Consider the following 22185-nt stretch of genomic DNA (forward strand, 5'->3'; position numbering starts at 1 on the left):
TGAAGCACCATAGTTTGTATCTCCAAATGAACTTGAGAACAAGAGTGCATTAGGATATACAACAGTGCCAGGAGCCTACTAATATCTTTTGTTTATGATCTGTTTGCTGGCACTGGAATATTCTGTGACCCTGCACAGCGCCAAAAGCAAGACTATGTCCTAGAAAATCCACATTATTTTATATCCAAAGCACGGAAACTGCAGCCATTGTAAGAAGATAAAACCTGAGCTCCTCAGAGTGACCTCTGAGTTTCTTAACTCTTCTTACAGCATTTTTGCGCTTGTCAGCGTTAGCCCACCCTCTGGGAATACTTCAGAAACTTTGTCTCCCTCCAAAAACCAGAGACAGGGCAGGCTGTCATGGATGCAGTTTATGAAGCTTAAATTAGAGAAGCAGACAGGAACGTACCGTCCTTGAGACATGTGTTTTTTTCATGCTAAATCTCTAAGTGAAAAAAGGAGGATATATATATATATATATATATATATATATATATATATATAGGGATTTTGTGTGTGCTTGTTTTTTAGCTATGAATTCCTGGAGAGCCTATGGGATGGTGGAAGAAAACCTCAAAGTAGGGATTATAAAGCAGGGAGGTAATGTTTGGATTTCTCCAGGTGTGCTGGCTTTGTGATGCGGTCAAAAAAGGGCAATGCTGTTTGTTTTAATATCTCGCTCATCTTCCAAGTTAGGTAGGGTTAATTTACTCTGTTGTCACAATATCCCTCTGGGCCTGCATAAGTGAGGCCAAGAAATTCTGAAGCATATAGCAAGGAGTGGGAATCATGTGGCTTCCCATATGATATCTGACTGCAGCTTCCAATGTTCTTCATCATGGTGTATGCTGCCAAGACCTACTGGGACTTGTAGTCCAGCAACATCTGGAGGGCTGTGTGATTCCCACCCCTGATCCAAATCTCCATGGAGAATGGTGGAATGGATCTGTTGACCTCTCTTCTAGTATTACTTTCCTTAGGCTGCAGTGGAACTCAAGATATTATTCAGCTGATAACAGGCAAAGCGCTTTAGTGAGGTTGTAAAAATGCCACCACGCGATCAAAGTTCAAGGATACGCTTAAATCTCTTGTGTTTTGTTTGGAATATTTAACAGGCTTCTTCTGCTTTGGGACAAAGAAATATATTTCAGCACTGTTCTAATGGGGACTTTGGGGAGTAAAATCAAATCAAAAGTACTCTTTGGAAGGAGAGAAGAGGAGCGGAGGCAGAGCAGAAAGAGCAACAACAATGATGCCAAGAGCATTAATAGAATTCTTACTAATGAGGAACTGCTTGCTAGTCTTTCCTTCTCTCCTTGCTGTCATCTTTCATGTTGATGAAGTTAAATGTTTCACTTGCTAAATATATGATACATGTGAGATACTGTCAAGTGAAGACCATAAGAAGGCAAACCTTAGAAATGAATCCCCTTGGCAGTACCCATGTTGTTGAGTTTCTGTTTTGAAAGGAAGATATAATAGGTGGAGTTCATGAAACTTCCTATTTTGTCTCTTAGGCAATATTTAAACCTAACCTAGGTGACCAGACAAATAACAGTCCAGAAGTTTGCACTGATCTTGGTAAGAAGACACTTAATAAAACCAGCTTTTAACAGGGGAGCTTCCAAGGAGACATTAGCTAATATAGGGCATCCAAACTGCCATCTCTCTGCATCGCTGCTAGCATTACAAGTTGTAACTGACGGTCTCCAGATATGTATATCTGCCTCCAACATTTGACAGATGATAACCGGTACGCTTGTTCCAGATTAGGCAGACAGATGGTTTGCAGGAAAGGCAGCAAGTGAGACCTCTTTCTGCAGGTCTACTGGCAGATTCATGAAATATTAACTGCTGGCATAAACATTTCATTGCAGTGAAGGAATCACAGGTTTTTATATTTTGGTAGAACTGAATATGCTTCTTAAATAGAAAAAGAAGCTATGGCAATGCACTGAATCAGACCTAAAACGATTTCCAATTCTTTCTTTTCTGACTATTTTACAGAAAAGTATAGGAAATCAGGTTTGCTAAACCAGAGATGAGAGGGTCATATTAGATGTTAAAGAGAAAGGACATTCCCAGCTATTAACCCTTTAGCCTTCCGGCAACATAATTTTCTCATACCTATGCGCCCCAGCAATAAGCCTTCCAAATTAAGTCCATGTTTATCTTCCAATGATCAATCACAAAAAACACACTAAATGCAAGATGTGGTAAATAAGGCATATTGCATACTATGACAAACAGAGGTCTTTCACCACTAGGGGGCACCTCTGCATAAAAACAGTCCTCAATACAGTATATTGTTTTGTTTAACCAAGACAAGTGGGTTTTGATCGGTTGTGGGAAGAAGTGGCCACAGGACTTCTACAAATGCGATTCAGCTGGATGGCTGAATGTGTGTGTGTGTCTGTATATACTGATTGTTAGTGCCATACCAGTTGACCAACTGAAGTCAATTACTGTTAGAATTTCCTCATATCTATAAGCCTCAGTAATAAACCTTCCAAGTTGGGTGACACCTGGCTTTAAACCAATGCAGTCCTTCCTAAAGCAACTCACAATCTGATATGGACTCTATTCGGAATGAGCTCTGAAGTGAAACACTGATAACCTCAACTGTCAGTCTGACATATGGACCTGAACTCAGTCTACCAACTGCAATAGGCACATTTGCAAGCTTGTGCTTCAGTGGAGAAAATATGTTAGAAAAATCCATACGGTTTTTTACAGTGGAAAAATAAAAAACATTTGGGGAAAAATGCTTATAAATATGATATAATTGTTTGAAAATGCATAAAGTACAACTTTTGCGGTGGGGGGGCAGCACACAAACACAATGTAGTCGACAAGAGAATGCATGAAAATTCAGACGTCTTTTTTAAAAGACACACAAAAATGTACATTGCAAAAATGTGTTGTGGGGGAACAACTCACAATCTCATAGGGACTCTGTTCAGAATGAGCTTTGAAGTGAAAACAGAAAACATTGATAAACTCAGATGTGACACATTTTCCCAAGTCTCAAGGACTAAAACAGGCCAGCTAAGAAATCAGCATGCCTGGCAGCCATAGAATGCTTTGTGTCTAGTGTGTATATGTGTGTGCGTGAAAGAGGAGGCAGGTAGGCAGGTAGGGAATAGAAAACCAGTATTGAGAGGAAGAGAATGGAACATACTGGAAGGACTGGCTAGTTGGCTAATATGGAATGAATGCTGAGCAAGAGCATTCTAGACTGTAACGTTTTCTTGCTGGTCCAACTTTTCGGTAAAATAAAATCTTTCCTTACAAAGAAAGTACCATAACTTCCTGACCGTCTTAACACTATTCATGTTTTCAGGCCACTTTTTGATGTTAGAGCCATATCTTATCTTAGGAATTACAGGCTGATTTGGAATTTCCTTTGCTCCCAGCATTCACTGCGCCAGACCAGATTAGACCGTCCCCTGTGAATTGTGCTGTCGGATGAACAAACTGTCTTCATGTGGATTATTTATTGCTTGTTCAGCATTTGATTTTGGCATCTGTTCTGGAATGTTGGCCAGGCTTAACTCTGCAGATGGATCTCAACCAAGATCAATGACCAGGCAATTTTAAATAACTCTCTGCCTTCATGGAGGTCTTCAGCAGAAATGAGCTGGGGCAAAGCCTGAGAGGGAAACTGATACTTCACCATCACAACTGGGCAAGCCTACCCAGTTGGTCACACTTTCAAACAGATAGACAAACAATCACACAAAATCCTTTAAGAACCAGGCTAGCCAAGGTGCAGATAAATGTGCCAGCTCTTAAGGATGGCTCAGAAATCTATTGTTCCACAGGAGCAGAAACGAGATCCAGGAGAGGTGGCCATCATCTTTGTACCTCCATTATCAAGACAGCTAAAGACATTGTAGCATGTGGTGGCTGGTGATTGTATACAGCAATGGAGTGAGGAATCCAAGGTTGAAATAGTTTTGATGAGAAGTAAAGGAGGGGAGAGCCAGGAAAAACAGGATGATAAAGTGAAGGATTCCAAATATGTGATGAGGACGCAGAATGTGTTGTTCATTAGAATTCTACATGGTTTTGAGATACAACATGCAACCTGGACTTGGGGAGGATTGCTTTCTTCGTAGTTTTTATATGTGGATCAGAGGCATATATTTATATTTTTATATATTATATATAAGTCAAAGCCAGTGTGGTGGGAGTGTTTGAGTGTTGGAATATGGCTCTGGAGACCAGGGTTTGAATCCCTGCAGAGTCATGAGACCCACTGGGTGACCTTGGGCGAGTCACACTCTCACAGCCTTAGAGGAAGGGAAAGCAATATCAGGAGCAAGTACATTTTTATACCGCTTATCGGTGCACTTAAGCACTCCCTAAAGCACTCCAAAAGAGGGGAAAGAGCTGTTATAGGCTAATCCTTTGACTAGTGTGTTATGGTTTCATCTCAGAGGAGCAGGAATAATGCTTACTTGGGCTCTACAGTTCAGCTTTTAGGGACACCCCTGCAAAAGAAAGACAATTTGAGGAAGGAGCAACATGACTAAACTGAGACTGTTGTAGTTTAAATATATCATGTGAGAACATGATTCTTTAAATATATCATGTGAGAACTACTCTTGTAGTTTAAATATATCATGTGAGAACATGGAAAAGATGGGAATATGGGTGAAGTGGGAGGCAGTAAGAAAAGAGGAAGGCCACACTTCAGGTGGGTTGGTTCCATCAGGGAAGCTACAGCCCAGAGGTTGCAGGACCTCAGCAGGACCATTTATAACCAAGGCTCTTGGTTGTCTCTCATTCTTAGGGTCCCCATAAGTGGAAGTTGACTTGACAGCAAATAACAACAAACATCAGTTGTAGCTCAGGGACAGGTCACATATTTGGTGCATGAAGTGTCTCAGTTTCAATCCCACAACTCTTCAGATAGGGCTGAAAAATGTTCTACCTATAGCCCTGGAGAGCTTCTGCCAACCAGTGTAACAGTGAGCAACTGACCTGATTCAGTATAAGGGTTTTTCTCTTCAGAGGTGCAGTGGTAATCCACACCCTTTGTGTGCAGAGGTTCCCAGTTTGACTCCTCAGTATATACAGACAAGGCTCATTGGGGATAATTTGTGTCTGAAGTCCTGGATCCGTGATCTTCCAGATATTTTGGGACTTCAGTTCAGCCTGGGCAAACAGTGGGGATAATTTATATCTGAAGTCCTGGGGAACTAGGTGCTCTTAGTGAAGGTCTAACCCAGAGATTATGAATCCGTGATCTTCCAGGTATTTTTGGACCTCAGTTCAGCCTGGCCAGTCATTGGGGATAATTGAAATTGTAGTCCATCAACATCTAAATGACCACAATCTCTCCACCCGTGATGTGTAGAAAATTCTGAGCTAGACAATATGCTTGGGATAAAGCAGCCACAGCGGTCTGTATTCCTAAGCCTCCCAATTCTTGCATATGGAGCAGGCTTCTTATGCAGTGCTCACACCTGGAATAATGACAGAATGATATACGAGTAATTAGTCCACTTTTCTCTTGGAAAGAACAAGCTGGACTCATTGCTCATCGGTAGTTATGAGACTACTTCAGTGTCCAATTTCAAAAATAATTTCAAGGGAAGGTAGCTGTCTTAGTATTTTGTATTTTTATGCACAAATTTGTTGATACTTGTGGTAACTTAAAGACTACCAAGTTTTCTTGGACATTGGATCAAATTCATAGGATGAAGTGGCCTGGACTCCATGAAAGCTTCTGCCAAATAAAACTTGTTTATGTATTGGCTTAGTGGTTAAGACGCCAGTTCTGATAATCACAAGATCGGAAGGTTAGCATTTTGAGGCCGAGTGCTGCTTTATGAGGTGAGCTTCCATCACTAGTCCCAGCTTCTGCCAACCTAGCAGTATGAAAGCATGCAAATGCAAGTAGATAAACAGGTACCACTTAAGTGGGAAGGTAACAGCATTTGGTGCAGTCATGCTGGCCACATGACCATCAGAACAGACCACAGACAACGCTGGCTCTTCGGCTTAGAAATGGAGATGAGCACCATACCCTACAGTTGGTTACGACTAAACATTCATGTCAAGGGACTACCGTTACCTTTTATCTTTATGTCACAAGACTAGCTGTAGTTTCTAGTTTAAGCAGAGACCTCTCCAGTGAACAGATTTCTTAACTTAGAAGGACTCCTTTTTTAGGGAGCAATCCATAACACTATATTGCCATTGGATCACCTTAGGTGGAAATACTTGATTGGTCTACTATGGCAGTAATGGCTCTGTCTGGCCACCAATATGGTACCCTTCTGGCCACATGATCTGGTGCTCCTACAGCATCCATTTAGCTGTGAGGTGGGAGAAAGAGTCCTGGGGAAATAGGAGTACAAGAAAATATAGGCATCAAACTGCAAGTTATGTTAGGAAGTGTGGTGTAGTGGTTTGAGTGTTGCACTATGGCTCTGGAGATCAGGGTTCAGTTCCCTGCTTGGCCATGGAAACCCACTGGGTGACCTAGAGTAAGGCACACACTCTCAGTTCCAGAAAGCCCTATGATAGAGTTCCCTTAAGGTCATAATAAACAACATGAAGGTACACAAAAACAAAGCAGAGCTTAAGGGCCCTGCATGTGCCTACATCACTCTTAATTTGGCCTCTTGACTCTTTCAGCTCCCAATCCATCCTTTCTGGATTTCAGTGTGCAGTTACCTGTTTGCTTAGAAGGCAAGTAGGAATGCTTGCCATTTCACTACATTGTCTTAGTCGAGGTCTCTGGGTCTACTTTGTACTAGGAATGTGAGAACCAAACACAAATTTCACTCCAGATCCTGATTTGGTGCTTTTGTAAAATATCCCATTTTGTTACAGATTGAATCAAAATCATTTCTGTTTGAGATGAGTCACAAACCCAAGCTGAGATTCAGAAGTCTGAATCTTCCACTGGCTATCATTAGAAAGCTAAAAACAAGGTATCAGAACTGAGTGAAATTTGTAAGTGTAGTAACCACCTGCCAGATGTCAGACAAACAGATGGTGGAGACTTTGTATTACTGGTTCTTAACTTTTTAAAAGGGAACTGCCAATAATTTTTTATATTTGCAGGCATTTTTACTTCTTTAGACATAAGCAATGCCAACACATTTCTGACATAGGTGATGACGTTGTTGTTGTTGTTGTTGTTGAAGAGCAGCCTTTCCATTGGGGTTATGTGTCAAAAAACAACATGCATATGCCACAGTTTCTTGTATACTGTTATTCTGAAAATGACAGAGAGCATAGTAAGGAAATTGTAATTAATTTTCTCTCTGTGTGTGTTGGCAATATGAATCAAAATTATATATTCACATGTTGTCCAATGTGCAACCGCTGCATTCAGTTCAAGGTTTTGGAAGTGATGATGCACATGTGATGCCATTGTGCCCTTCCTGTCTGCTGTGTGTGTGTGTGTGTGTTTGTGTGTGTGTGTATCAAGAGCTTGAGAAAGAACATGTAAGGGTTGGCAGATGCTCAACTAGGTCTATGTGCCCCTCCAAATCTGAATCAATAACAAAAGATTGGAAGGTTGATATTGAGATTCTTTTGCATCTGAGGAGTCCTGCTTTGATTTAGACTTCAGTTAAATCTCTCTTGGAATCAGCTAGATCTGGTTCCAGGATCTGGCTAAATCTGAAATATACTCTTAGTTTTAAGGAACCAGTCTTGCCTATCAGGTATGTCTGCTTCCTATTTGTTCAGCAAGTGTACTTTGAATAGAGATATAACAAAATTTGCATTTCCCACCCTCACCCCCCCAAAAATCAGATTGGAGAGCTTCCAATTTTGTGGGGAAAATAATGTGGAAGAAATTACAGATTCATCAAGAATGCTGCATCTACACTGCAGAAATAATCCAGTTTGACATTACTTTAACTGCCATGGCTCATTGCTATGGAATTCTGGGAATTATAGTTTGTTGTGGCACCAGAGCTGTAATAGAGAAGGCTAAACGTCTCACAAAACTTCAGTTCCCAGAATTCCATAACATTCAGCCATGGTAGTTAAAGTGATGTCAAGCTGCATTAATTCTGCAGTGCAGATATAACCTAAGGTCCAGTTTCTTCATATTTAGTCTTGCTAGTTCTGAATTAGGGTTTTTATCTGCTTCTAATCACTAACATCTATATAGTAGGCAGATACACCATGATCCAATGCCTGTACTAGTTGATGTTTTATCCATAATAGAAAGGAACTTCAAATATCTCAATACAGGAGACAGTGGAATTGACAAATGAGGAAGAAAAATATAACAGACAGACTGGACATGTCCTCTAAGACCACTTGCAGCCATATGATACCTCACAAAGTGGAGAGAGTGTCATAAAAATGATATTTCAAGGAAGAACAGCTTGTTATAAAAACAAGTTGAAGGATTCCTAAACTCACACACCTCTGTAAAATGCATAAAATTGAAACTGGAAGTACACCTTAACCATGTCCACTTTTGATTTTGAACATTTTAGGCTTTTTTGTAGTATATCCTGGGGTGAAAATTGGTGCCCGCATCATTGCAAATTGCCCATGTCCTAAACAATAGTTGCCATTGCATTAGGTATTGAATCATAGAGTTGTAGAGTTGGATGTTATCCCAAGGTTCATCTAGTCTTCCACACATTCCTAGGCTGCTATCATGCTGCAGAATTAATGCAGTTTGGCATCACCTTAACTGTCATGACTTCATCCTATAGAATCATGAGATTTTTGATTTGTTGTGGCACCAGAGCTCTCACAAAGCTACAAATCCTATAATTGATCCATGACCGTTAAAGTGGTATCAATCTGTATTAACTCAGCTGTGTAGATGCAGCCTCAATCAATGATTCAGGCATCCCTGACAGTCGGAAAGCCTCTTCTTAGCAATCTTCAATGAAGAAGATCTCACTCCCCTCTGCTGTGACTTTCCAACACAATTTCAGTGCAAAGAAACAGACCCTTGAACTTCCTGTCGCTTGTGGAAACCGGGAATGTGAATCCAAACATTCAGTCAGCCCAGCTGCAGTGGTTTTCCCTGTGTCAGGCTGACAGTGACTTCTGTTGAGATAGTGCAGAGACATATTATCTCCTGCAGCAGACAGCTTGAGTATCCCACTGATGAGTCTCAGAGGCCCACTTTTCCCTCGAGTAATTCTGGAACATGCAACATGTGCATGGATTTCAGGGTTCCAGCCGAATGAAAAATGAACAGGTTTGTAGTAATTGCCTCTAATCCACAGCATATGCTAGTGGAGCACAGCTAAGAGTGTTCTTGTAACCAAGCAGCAAAGGTACTTCTTTTGCTGCAAGGACCAGTGATCTGGGCAAAAGCTTATATCTTATGGTATAGAGAACTACAGCACAGCAGCCATCAGGAGCTAAAAACACCCTTCTTCTCACCCTGCTTCACCTTGGCCATTGAAAAGGCTCTCCCCCAAAGGTGTAAAAGCTCTGGGCAAAGTATGGTTTAAACCTCTCCTCCACTTCTGCTCCTTGCAAATAATCTCCAGTAACAGAGTTTTCTTAAAATATAGGGCTGTAAAGATTCACTACAAATAACAATTACACTAAAACCATTGTATTATATATCAAAATAACACTTTCAAACAAACACAATAAACAAAACAAAAGACTAAAACAATGGAGATTATCACATGGAGGAGGCAAGCGTCCTGTTGTCATTAAATCATTATTAAATCAGGTTAATCACATGATCGGCTGGAAGATTATCACACCTCCACGTTATTGTCTTGTCTGTAAACAGTAATGGAGGCACCATTTGACATTATCGGGAGTTTCTATTAATATCAAATGACACCTCCATTACTGTTTACAGACAGGACAAGAATGGGATAAGCACACAAGGGTGTGATAATCTTCCCCCGGTCACACGATTAAAATTATTTAATAACAGGAGGAGGACACTTGCCTTCCATGTGATAAAGTCTAATGGCAAAGGATGTCATTCAAAAAGGATCAGACAATATTGGGCCCAAACAGACAGGGCAAAATAAAGCTGCTTCGGATCACTTTGGAGGTATGTTGTTAAATGCTGCCTGCATCCCAAGAGGCCAGAAGCTGTGCCAAAGCCATGCTCCAGTCCTAAGGATGGGAGTGCAGCTTTGGCGCAGCTTCTGGCCTCTTAAGATGCGTGTGTCATTTAAACAACATACCGCCAAAGTGACCCGAAGCAGCTTTATTTTGCCCTGTCTGTTCGGGCTCATTAACTATCCCAATAAATCCTAAATTTTAACTACCGTTCTTCAAGTACTTAAATGGCCCAAACACAGTCTGGGCAACCAGCCAAAGGCTGCTTGCTACACAGCTGATAGCCAAAAGCTAATGATCAAGCCCAATCACCGAGTAGTTTAAAGTTCAGCTCTTACTTTTAGTAAATACAAGTCTTAAGTCCTAAACAGAGTTCAGCAATGTCCAAGTCAGGCACACAGGATCCAGGATCAACAAACAATCCAGATCAAGCATAGAGGATAGGTAGGTCAGGTAATCTCTGGCAACTCCTGGAGGGCAGGGCTGGGAATTGATAGATCAGCAGCTCAACCCAGCTTCTGCCTAATTTATTGCTGCTTCCTATTAATCCTCTGGGACCTCACACAGGCCTTTCTTTGTTAGCTGTGCTCAGTGAAGGTAAGTTGTCTTTTATATTTGAAGGGGACAGTGTAGTCTGTCTCTGAGACCTTTGGCTCTGAAACCTTCTTTTTCTCAGGTTGTGGAGCAGGTCCCAGCATATCCACTCTTTCAGTCTCTTAAGTCATTGTCCGTGTCCTGGAAGCAGGGCATGACACCAAAGCACATTCAAACGTGAACACTCTGGGCTTCTCTACACAGAGAGAAAATGTCAGACATTGAAGCTGGTTTAGGCACTTCCATGGTGATACCACAGCTTTTGGACCAAGCTGACTTTACTCAGAACTAAATAAAGTTGGGGGGAAACCCAGGGTTTCCCATAAACTCTGGAATGACCTTGGGTGCTTTGGGCATTTGGTGAGCTGGGTCAGGTCCAGTTCAGCTCAATCCGCAGTCCACATGCCAAAAGCTGCACATTCCCCCTGTGGACCAGTGCAGGGAACAGGGATGCCCTGTTTTTGGAACTGCTGCTTTCTCACAAGCAGGAGCTCCATGTAATGCCAGCCCAGTATGCTATTGTTTCCATTGAGGTCAAAACACTGGCCTGGCCTTATAGTAAGCAAGTGGAGTAGACACGCCCTACAGATTACTTGGATTCAGGAATTTGAATTCTGGAATTGAAGTCAATTATGATAATAGCATGTATGCACCATTATAAAAACCATTGGTAAATAGTAAAAAAGAAATAAAAGACGCAGCTGGTTAGATTACTGACACCCAGTCTACATCTTCTTTTAAACCACTGGGAATAACATTATTCAGTTTGTGAATCCAATATAGTTCTCCTTTCCTCAACTTATTATAGCCTCTATTTTTAACCACAGTTTTCTTTAGGCACCAAAATTTAATATCTTTCCCCCCATGCTAAACTCATAGAAATCTTTCACGAATACTGTATGCATTTTTTCTGGTTCTGATACAATGTTTATGTTCACAAATACAAATCCTTCTTTTCTTAGCTGTCATTCCTATGTATAATAAATTACAGGGATACTGTATGGCATGTATTACTCCTTGTGTATTAAAAGTAAATAGCTGGTTGAGATGATATTGTTTGCTGTTTAACTGAATAATGTTAACCTACAGCAGTTAGAACACATGCTGCAATTTCCACCTGGAAATTGTCTTAACACATCTACTTCCATCTGCAGCAGTATCCATTGATTTATAGGACACCTTATGTCAATGTGCACCAGCATGTCTCTCAAGTTCTCTCCATGTTTAAAAGTGATTATGGGGACTCACCTACATCTGGAAATGTGCTAGAGAAAACAAACAGTAGCTATGTATGATTTTTCTAACATGAGCACTATATGTATTGTAAGTCAATGGTATATTTATTCTGTCTACTTTGGCGTTCCTTGTTTTATTTCTCAAAAGATCACAGGTGTGAACTGCTGAAAATATAATACCATTGTAAAGAGTTAATATCTGTAGGTTTTCTGTAAATATAGATAAGTAAACAACCACCTTTACTTACTTTTATGAGATTGCTTGAGATGGTGATTGCTTGAGGTTTGGATGCTCACCCAAAGAGCATCATGGCTGAACAGAGATTAGAACTCACTTCTTTGTGGCCCTGGTGTGCAGTTGTACATATTACAACAGCAGTGGACTGAATATATGGTGCCGGACTGCAGTTGTGATCATTACGCAATGTTGGCTATTCTGGCTGATGAATGCAGCTGGCCAAGAAAACATTTGGAGGATGCATCATACTGGCTTCCAGATTGACATACTACCTTCTAGATTGACGTATGGAGGACTACCTGAACTATTACTGTATGGAGGCTACTCTAGAAAGGGGGAGCTACTTTTCTAGAGCCTTCTTTCCGTTACCCCAGTTCTGAGCACTTCTGCGGTCTTAACTTAGTCTTTTTGCATCATGCGTTGCATTGCCTTAATGAAAATTCCTCATATTTGTTGGCTGTAGGCCTTGGTAAATTTAGGTGGATATCTCATTTTCTGCTTTCCCTGCTAGAATCCTTGCGTAATCGCTTCCTGAAATAAGCTCTCTAAATCTGGAAATAGGCAGAGACTTGCAAATACAGAGTGAACTGTGTCACAAATGTTATGTTTTATGATCATTACCTTGACAAATCACAATTACACCCCATGGTTATGCTGGTAATTACCAAGCTAGATTCATTTGGGTGTTTGGAGGGGGGGGGGAGCATTACAGAAAAAGCCATGACCTTAGACTATCCTCTAAATGAACAAACTTTCTCTATCATAGTATGGCTTTCTTTTGTTGCTGGGCGAGTGCAGAACAGGGGGCAATATCTAACCTCTTTCTCCCCTATTCATGGTGAGGGGAGTATATTACCCTTAAAAACCTTTATGACATAGTTGTTCCTTTTAAACCTTTGTTACTGAATTGTTATTTTCATATTGCTTTCTTCCGAATGCAATGGAGGGGAACTGTCTTGCCTAAAAGAATCTGCCTTGAGGCCATTACTAAATTCTGGCCAATAATCCTGGAGAATGTGGTGGGGTTTCTGGATGGGACAGATTATCTAGATCCATTTCAATCTGACTTCAGGCCTGGTTATGGGACAGTGACAATTTTGGCCACCTTGATGAATGACCTATGCATGGAACTGAACAGGGGGATTGGGTCCCTGTTGGGTCTGTTGGACCTCTCAGTGGCTTTCGATACCATCAAATATGGTATCCTTCTGGGATGGGACCTGGGGCCACTGTTCTACCTTGGTTCTGGTCCATCCTGTAGAAGCAAGGTGGTGCTGGGGACTCCTGTTTGATGTCCTGGCCGGTGTCCTGTGGGATCCCTCAGCGCTCAGTTTCATCCCTCATGGTGTCTAGCATCTACATGAAACTCATGAGAGAGTTCTTCTCTAAATTGGTGAAAAATTACTCAGAACAAAAAAAATAGGGTGTTTGAAGGCTGGGGGGCAGTGGCCACACTTTGGAGTCCTGATGCCTGCAATGGCTCATACAATGATCTTTCCGACCCTTGTGCTACGGTGACAAAAGATAATATTTGTGATCCAACAACATTTGGGAAGGCCCACTGCTCCACAACGTAAACTTTGGGTATTGTGCAGTGGAGTAGAGCACTGGGTGGGAAGTTATTCCTCTTCTTCCAAAAACAGCTGACCCCAAATTGCATGGGATGTGAGCTGCATTCATTTACCCATTTGCTCCTCAATGTATTTAGTTCAGAACAAATAAAAGATGAACTGAATAGGCCTTGTTAGTTTCAATTTGTCATTCTTTCTGAAATGAATGCACAATGCTACAGAGCAGGAAGAGAGGGAGAGGAAGCAATGCAGAACTGATGTTTTTGGTGGCTGGCAGCCATGGGTCAGGTTCAGCAGCAATGTGCAAATAGTTTGTAAAGTAGCCAAATAATTTGTAACACAGCCTTTACTGCAGCCTGTTGAGCTGACAGTTTCAATGAATTTCCTACCACCACCTTGAGATCTGTTTCTTGGGGTGGTCACAGTCACATCTGACCCCATAAAAGTGGAGTCAGGATTGTTTGTCCCGGCATGCATTGCACTGTACTTAACTATAAATTCCTCATTGATATGCAGAGGGAGTCTTCCCTGGCATTTCACAGTAAAAAAGTGTTTAGAAAGGCACTGGCAGTACAGAGCAGCAGGTTGGGATAAGCTGGGCCTGTTGTCATCCCGATATGGGGGAACTTGCCAGGCGTTGCTCATTATTCTTTGTCACAGTCGTTGCCTTTGATCCCCAGTCCCTTGGCTGAAGAAATCCTCTCTGATTTCTGAGTCTTTTGCACAGGCAAATGCATCTGAAAATTGAAAGAGAAACCTTGTTGGTCCTCCCAGTTATATGTCCAGGTTTTTAATGTAGAGGATAGACCCAGTGAAAACTTGCATTGCTGCTGTTGTTGTTGGTTGTTGGTGGTTGTTTTAAAAGACAAATGAGTGTGGCTTCATTCCCCCCCCCCTCCCCTTCATCTATGAGCCAGCCAGAGGTTGCTGCCCAAAAGCAACAACTGCAGCAAGCTTGGTTAGATAAAAATATAGATCTTTGTATCTTAGAGCTGCAAGTTTGGTGAAACAAACATAATATCTCTATATATATTTCTCCCTGAAAATATGTTTCTGAATGTTTTCACCAATTCAAAAGGGGAGGAAATTGGTCATCCCTTCCAATGCAGTGGTTTTATGATTTGGTGTTTCTATAGCCTATGCCATTGCTAACCTTGTCTCTATGCAGCTTTGGAAACAATTTGACAGAGTGTTGTGATATAGTTTTTTAATATGGTGCAGAAATATAAAAATACAAGTTGGTGATGGAATATGTAGCTCTGTTAATAACACAGGACTTTTGTGGTATTGAGATCTTGGAGAGAATGAGAGATAATGCAAAGTTGTATCTGTCATTGGCAAGTAATACAATATTAAAGCTCAAGACTGGCCAGACTTGGAATGAATACTAGAGCTTGTCCCTTCCTTGAGCAATAGAGCTGCAACTTCAGCTACATCTAGTTTATCAATGAGGTGTTCCACCTTTTGAACAACTAGGAATGGGTTTCTCTACCTCCTCTTCATTATTCACATGGGGAACCCCATTTTGACCTCAGCAGAAGTGATGACAACAGTTTGCATTGGGATTTCCTTGGGCAAGTGATTTAAATTTGCCACATAAAAATTGGGAGTAAGAGCTTTCCTTCTCACATGGTTGTTGCTAAAATAAATGTCACAAAGGTATTTTAATCGCATTTAATTGGAAATGGTTTTGAACAAAGGGTCTCCTTATTCAATTGTTCATCACATTTCATTTTGACAGATCTGGAAATGCTTCATGTTGAATTATGGATTTTGTATGTGGATAACCAGAATAAGCATCTCTTCTCTACTTTCTAGGGTGTGTCTGACTTTCCTGTAAGTTGTCAAATGCCAGGCTTTCAAATAAATAAATACTGTCATTTAAATTCTCGAATGTTAAACAACACAGTCCTTTATTCTGAAGGAAGCTGCACTGAATGCAAGAGGGCTTACTCTAAGGTGCTCTTAAAATTCCCTGTGTGTGTACACACACATATGCAAGTATGCATACAATAATTGATTGTAATAAAAATTGGATAAATTACTTTTTTGGACTACAGAGCTATTGGATATGTTGGTTGAGGTCTTCTGGGAGTTTCAGCCTAAAAACATAACTTTCCCAAGCTCTGATTATACTATTGCTTAATCAATGAAAGCATATGTCTTTAGACTTTCCTCTGGAGACAGTTACATCCAGTGCTACTGGATAGTACATTGCCTGGGAAGTAATTTTCAGCTGAGGCTGTATGTGTGGAGCTAGCAGCAACACAAGAAGGTACATCTCATACCTGGGAAAAGACTGAATATCACATCCCACCAGCACATCATCTACCAAATCCACTTGAGCTCAGCTTCTTCTTTGTGCATTCATCAAATGCATAAATGGAAGATGACACCTACTTTCTCTGCTTTTTGTCCTCATAGCTTCATTGTCCTGATCTGTAGAAAGTGAGAATGAGCTCCACGTAGATCCAGCTGTAGGTACGCATGGTTATGAACCCTGATTGCACCAGAGTTTCACATTTGCACACTGTTGTTGTTATTTTCTGTCAAGTCAGTCTCAACTTATGGTGACCTTATGAATGAGAGACAGAGCACCAGGCATCAACTGCCCTGCTGAGGTCTTGTAAATTCATGGCTGGGGCTTCCTTGGTTGAATCAATCCACCTCTACTATGGTGATCTTCTTTTCCTATTGCCTTCCAGTTTGTGTTTGTATGTGTGTTGGTTGTGTGCCCTCAAGTCAGTTTCGACTTATGGCAACCCTAAGGCAACCTTATCATGGGGTTTTCTTGGCAGGATTTGTTCAAAGGAGGTTTGCCATTGCCTTCCCCTGAGGCTGAGAGCATGTGACTTGTCTAAGGTCATCCAGTGGGTTTCATGGTTGAGCGGAAATTGAATCCTGGTCTCCAGAGTCATAGTCTGATACTCAAACCACTGCACCATACTGTAAACCACAGTTCACTAAGCATTATTGTCTTTTCCAAAGACTTATACCATGCCATGATATGTCATGGTTTCCTGTGTGTTCAGACTCAAATCTGTTCTAGAATCCATTCATTTCTCTTTTCAGCAGTTCATGATATCCATAGAACTCTCCTCCAGCACTGCATTTTAAATGAGTTCTTTTTCTCTTCCTTTATCACTGTCTGGCTTTTGCACCCATACACAGAAACTAGGAATACTGAGGTATGGATGAATCTGACATTGGTACCTACATTTTTACACTTGAGGACCTTACCTAGTTTCTTCATCCTTACCTTTCCAAGTCTGAGTCGTCTTTTCATTTCTTAGCAGCAGTCTTCATTTTGATTAATGACTAAGCAAAGGCACAGAAAATCTTTTAACTATCTCAGTGTCTTGGTTGCACCCTTTAAAGTTATATAATCATCTGTGGTCATTATTTTTATCTTCTTAATCTTCAACAGTAACCTTGCTTTTGGAGCTTCTGGCTTACCTTCTGTCAGTTTGCAAGTACAGATCCTATATGCAAACTGTTCTACATGCATAGGGGTTATTATTGTCTTTCGCTGAACATACAAAGATTGAGCTTCCTTTGTGTTATAATTCTGACAGCTTAATTGGTGGGACTGTAACTAATGGGGAAAACACTCTTAAGCTGTTGAAATAATTTGTACGTTGGAGTATAACTGTGGCAGGTAATGGTGGGGATTTTTTTTTTTTTTTGGTTTTTTAAGGGTGACCTTAATGAATAGTAGTAGATTTTGCTATTTTTGTAAATTAAATGCTGAAGCATCTTTATGTTGTTTTCCCCTTTATGTATCCTAGAAAAGCACCTAGGTTGAGAGTCTGATAATAAGCAAATCTGTTCATAGGCAGGTGATGAAGCAACAGGGATTGACAATGAATCTTCTCCTACAATATTGTTTATTGTAGACTTCACCAAGGTAATAATAAACCCCTGGATTATCTATGGAGCTGTATTCAAATGTTCTGTGGAAAATGAACAGTTAAAATTGACTGGGGAGGTGTTTGAAAAGGGCACGCTTGAAAAGAGCACATAAAAATTGGACATTTCAAATGCAAGCAAAACAGTGCATTAAAACATGATTTAGACAGGGGTGGGCAAAAGGTAGCGCCTAAACTTGTGACTTCCAGAGCACTTAGAAGGGCCATTTTTAGGGGGGCGGGCAATTTTACCCCCAAATATCTTCTAGGGCAGTGGTTCTTAACTTTCCTAATGCCGCAACCCTTTAATACAGTTCCTCATGTTGTGGTGACCCTCAACCATACAATTATTTTCGTCTAGGTTCCTAAGATGTTCGTAAATATGTGTTTTCCAATGGTCTTAGGTGACCCCTGTGAAAGGTCGTGATGCACAGGTTGAGAACTACTGTACTATGGAATTTTGCCATGTTTTAGACCCCCCCCCCAACAGTTGCGTCACTTAGGTTGGTGTCATCCAGTGCAGGGGCAGACTTTTTTTCCCTTCCCATCTGGCTGCCCACCCACACAGACTGCTGCTGAGAGTGCTGTTAACCATGCTGGATCCTGAAGAGAAGCCCTGACCACCAGAAAGACTACAGAGTCAATGCTGAAGGCAGCTTCCCAAAGCACACCTCCAGGAAAGGCTTGCAGTGTCTAGTGTGGGTGCAGCCACACTGAACACTGGAGAGCAGCCACACTAATCACTGGAAGCCATCACCCCAAGGCAGACCCCAGCCCCTGGAAAGGCCTTCAGGTTCCAGCACGGTTGCTCATGCCAGACCCTGAAGGCACCAGGCCCCCAGCAGCTCCCACTATTGAGTCATTCAGAGGGTGTGTTGCAGTTGCTGGATGAATGGGATAGGGAGGCATCCCCTTTTCTCACACCTCAATAGAGATGTCGTTCCTCCTGGGTGTATCGCCCCTACTCTGGGGTGTCACTTGGTGTGGACCACACCCCCGTACCCTTCTAGTGATGCCTCTGCCCTAAAACCCATTGAAGCCCAGAAGAAGCTTCTTTTTCAAACAATATTTAGCCATGCAGAAACATACAACTAAAACAGACGTAAATAATACCCTGTTCGCCCATACAACCTCTGTTTAAACACCTCCCAAAATGAAGACATTTCCACATCCAGAAGCAGTCTATTGAACAGCTCTTACTATAATGATGTTCTTTCTAATGTTTAAGTGGATTCCCTTTTCTTTTAATTTGAACTCTTCTTGAACATACTCTAGTGTCTGGAGCAGCAGAAAACAAATTGGCTCCTTCTTTTACATGACATCTCTCCAGATCTTTAAAGACAGTCACCATATCACCTCTTACTCTTCTCTTCTGCAAGCTAAACATACCCAGTTCCCTCAGTCGATCCTGTTAAGGCTTGGTTTTCAACTCTTGATCATCTTGGTTACCCCTCTTTGGACACATTCCACCTTGTCATATCTTTCTTGCACTGTGGTACCTAGATAGAACTCAATAGTTTACATGTTTGGGGGAATGGGCCCTCGTCCCCTTCCCTTTATTCCTTTCTGCATGATTTGGAGCTGTTTTGACATCATTTTTTGTTTTGTTTCATTTTTTAAAATCACGCTGAACATATTGGATAATTGAAGGCAATACTTGTGTATGGATCACTGAGCATCATACGCCCTGGTGACACATCAATTTTTGTTACCCTGGAGGAGCCAGATTGTTGTATACATAACATTGGAAGGACTTGGTCATTCCCTCCTAAGAAGAATGGCTTATAAAGCTTAATGAATTTGCAGAAACAGTTAAATTAACTAATCATGAGAGAGGGAACTGTTGAATTCTTTTAAAGAGAAATAGAAATTAGTGATTGATTACTGTAAGAAGAAATGGGAAGAAACATCCAGTTTAGGATTTGCGGAATAGAATAGACTGTATTCTTAAATTGTGTGTCATTTTTTAGTATTACTATTGAAAGTGTATTAATTTTTAAGTATCTTATTATTATTATTATTATTATTATTATTTAGAAGTAGACCTAGCAGTTGGGGAAGTAGACCTAGCAGTTCGTTTAACACTATGAACTGACAGGTTGGAAGTCATTTATTAAACCCTGCCATTATAAGTTAGTATTGTGAGAGTAGCGTATAGTTTTTGTAGACACAGAAGTGGATACATTTTTTGTTTGTTTGTAATGTATGTGATGTAACTGCTCATTAGCATGTGATGTCAGCTCTCATTAGCATGTACCTCCCCCCAGATTAACCCTTTGTAGTTTGAGAGGAATTCCCAAATGACTGGAGGGCCCAGTCGTTACAGGGGTCAAGAGCCAAGCACAGGGTGGCTGGGTGGCTGCTTGGACCCCTGGGATCACCATAGTATGACATGTTTGTAATGTTGTAAATCTAAATATGTGTGTTTATGCTATGGGAATATTTATGTTTGAATAAAATATATATTTTTAAAATGTCTTTCTTACTCTACAGTGTCAGGCTCAACCTTTACCTTTCTGTTCTGTCTTATTTGGATGATGCTTATCTGTTGGGATAAACATTGCTCCAAAACTTGTATTTCTCCACTTCCTGTATTTAATATGATTGTGGTGAGAATGGGGCTTGTGCGATAATCTATGATTCCAGGAGGCCAGGGTCTGAATCCCCACTTAACCAGAGAAACCTATTAGCTGATCTTGGGTATGTTATAGCCTCAAAAAGAGGTATGGCATGCCTCACTAGAAAAGACAATAATGCTTGGTAAAGTGGGAGGCAGTAGGAAAAGAGGAAGACTGTACTACAGGTAGATCCACTCAGACAAGGAAGCTACAGCTTTGAGTATGTAGGACCTGAACAGGATCTGTGCAGGACCTGTAAATGGCAGGCTGTCTTGGAGCTCTCTCATTCTTTTGGTCACCGTAAGTTGAAATGGACTTGATGGCAGTTTATAACAACAAAGCCAGAATCCAGAAATCATTTGAAGGCATACAGCAACAACCACAAGATCCAGCAATGATGTACTTCTGAGAAGTGCTTTGGAAAAAGATGAAAGCAGGTAGTCTAGGGCCTCATTCCCACTTACAAAAAAAAGCGGTTTGTGATCCAAATCAATGGATCGATTCAACAGTGGAACGTGGTTCCCACTACATTTGCCCTGATTGCATTTTTCCCCTGTAAAATAACCCACTTATGGTTCACATTCACAAATGAATCGGTCCAAAATGGACCTGCTCCAGCTTGCTGAAGGACAAATTGAAATCGATTTCATTCCGCATCTGGTTCACACTTGCGCAGAATCGATTTATCCAAAAGACGCAGAAAACATCAGCATCAAAAAGATGCGGGTTAAATGGGTCTAGCGCGTGTCCCCTTTTCTCCGAATTGCTTCATTGAATTACTTTAAGTGGTAACTAGGGTCATTTGAACCAGTTCAAATGAATTTGCAATCTGGTTTAAAAGGTAGTGGGAATCGGGCCTAATACTAATTTATTTCTATTTTATAGCTGGAACCTCTAGTATGTGGATATTTCGCCGTTATAATGTTTTATATTCTAGTCTGTCTGTCTCTGGAATGTTTGCTTTGACTCAAGTTGAGATTCTGACATTGTCTCATACTCCAGTTGATTTTTTATGAAAAGAGCAGAAGAAGAGGAGGGTGGGAACAGAGATTTTTCACATATCTTTTGGCAGGATATCATGTTAGGTTAGATTTGGGGCTTGTTAAAATGGTGCAAAGACTAATGAGATAGAGCCCTTCTGTAGCCTTGTTTGGATTGCTCCTTATCGTATTGATACACACAGTGCTGCAGATAAATGTGCTGATGCTGTTGGCCCACCTTCTGATATCTGCAAAATAATGACTTGTGCTCAAGTGACAGATCTGTTTCGTCTTTCCTTCTTTTATAACTTGTCTGTCAGAATGTCTGTCAGAATCGAGACTGCTATAATAAAGGCACACTTAAAATAATAGATGCCTGACACCGCTGTGCTGAAAACACTTTTTCAGCAACAGAAGAGCTGAACATACAAAATTGTTTATTTTCCAACATGGTTGGTTGAATGCTTCCTAAGCCAAGTAGATCTTTCTCCACTTTGCGGAGAGGCGCATTAATGGATGCTGCAAAACACTGTGTTTGGAGAGCACAGGGTGTCCCTTGCAACATCCAGATATCTGGAGCAGCATCCAGACATGTTTGTCCATCATTTGGTTGCTGGAGATGGATACAGTGAGACTTGACTGAGTTTTCTAAAATTAGGCATGATATGGAGAAACCAGTTAAAGGTCAATGCCCCTCCATCTCTTCATACTGAATGTCGTCACATCAAGTGGATAGGTGGGAGATTTAGGACAAACAAAATGAAATATTCTTGAAAGAATGCCTTTTGAATGATGGAATTTGCCACCACAAAATGTAGCATAGATGGCCTTAGAAGGAGATCAGATAACTTCAGGTAGGATTGTCACCAGTTTCAACTGCTGAATAACTCTGTTGCTTCAAACTAACAAGAAGGAGTGATGTTGTCTTTATGTGTTACTTGCAGGCTTTCCACAATACATTTTATATAATTTTTCTGGAGTTAAATGTCATCTACACTTCATT

At 40.9% G+C, this 22185-nt stretch overlaps 1 protein-coding gene across 3 annotated transcripts in view; it reads left to right on the forward strand.

Moving 5' to 3' along the window:
- The window catches only part of LOC149307419 (NT-3 growth factor receptor), a 366336-nt gene that overhangs the window by 75394 nt on the left and 268757 nt on the right, over nucleotides 1-22185 (forward strand). The window lies entirely within an intron of this gene.

This window comes from Sceloporus occidentalis, unplaced genomic scaffold (genome assembly GCF_023333645.1).
Source record: "Sceloporus occidentalis isolate IW3139 unplaced genomic scaffold, rSceOcc1.0.p SCAF_9, whole genome shotgun sequence".
Classification (NCBI taxonomy): domain Eukaryota; kingdom Metazoa; phylum Chordata; class Lepidosauria; order Squamata; family Phrynosomatidae; genus Sceloporus; species Sceloporus occidentalis.